Here is a 460-nt window from a genome sequence, read left to right as displayed (position 1 = left end):
TGTGTGTGTGTGTGTGTGTGTGTGTGTGTGTGTGTGTGTGTGTGTGTGTGTGTGTGACAGAAGTCACCCTGCAGGTTTGTACACCTGCTGGTTCAGGGAGGAGCCTTTACAAGTCTGAACAGCTCCACAGTCTCAGCTCAGACTGTGTGTTAAGGAGGACTCTCAGCTACTACTACTCCACCTCTCAGCTCCAGACAGGTGGTCCCGCCTGCGGACCCCCATGTCTGAACACACGAGGTGACAGGTCTGTGTTTGTGTTCGACACGTTTCAGGTTCCAGATTAGAGAACATAAATCCAGATTAACTGATGTATAATCCCACATGTGTCTTCACTTCCTGTACAACAGAGAAAATATTTACTCACCTCCAAACAAATAATCTGTAATTCTCTGGATTATCACTCATGTTTCCATGTTGAAGATCAGGGTGTCCTGGTCCTGGTCCAGGTCCAGGTCCAGGT

The 460-nt window shown here is 48.0% G+C and overlaps 1 protein-coding gene across 1 annotated transcript in view; it reads left to right on the top strand.

Moving 5' to 3' along the window:
• hm13 (histocompatibility (minor) 13) overlaps positions 1 to 460 on the top strand; it is a gene marked incomplete in the record, with an annotated part of 21,771 nt that overhangs the window by 4,125 nt on the left and 17,186 nt on the right.

The sequence above is a fragment of the Austrofundulus limnaeus genome, unplaced genomic scaffold (genome assembly GCF_001266775.1).
Source record: "Austrofundulus limnaeus strain Quisiro unplaced genomic scaffold, Austrofundulus_limnaeus-1.0 Scaffold700, whole genome shotgun sequence".
In the NCBI taxonomy this organism is placed as follows: Eukaryota; Metazoa; Chordata; class Actinopteri; order Cyprinodontiformes; family Rivulidae; genus Austrofundulus; species Austrofundulus limnaeus.
Note: the sequence above shows the minus strand (reverse complement) of the source record. Positions and strands in the feature narration are given on the sequence as shown.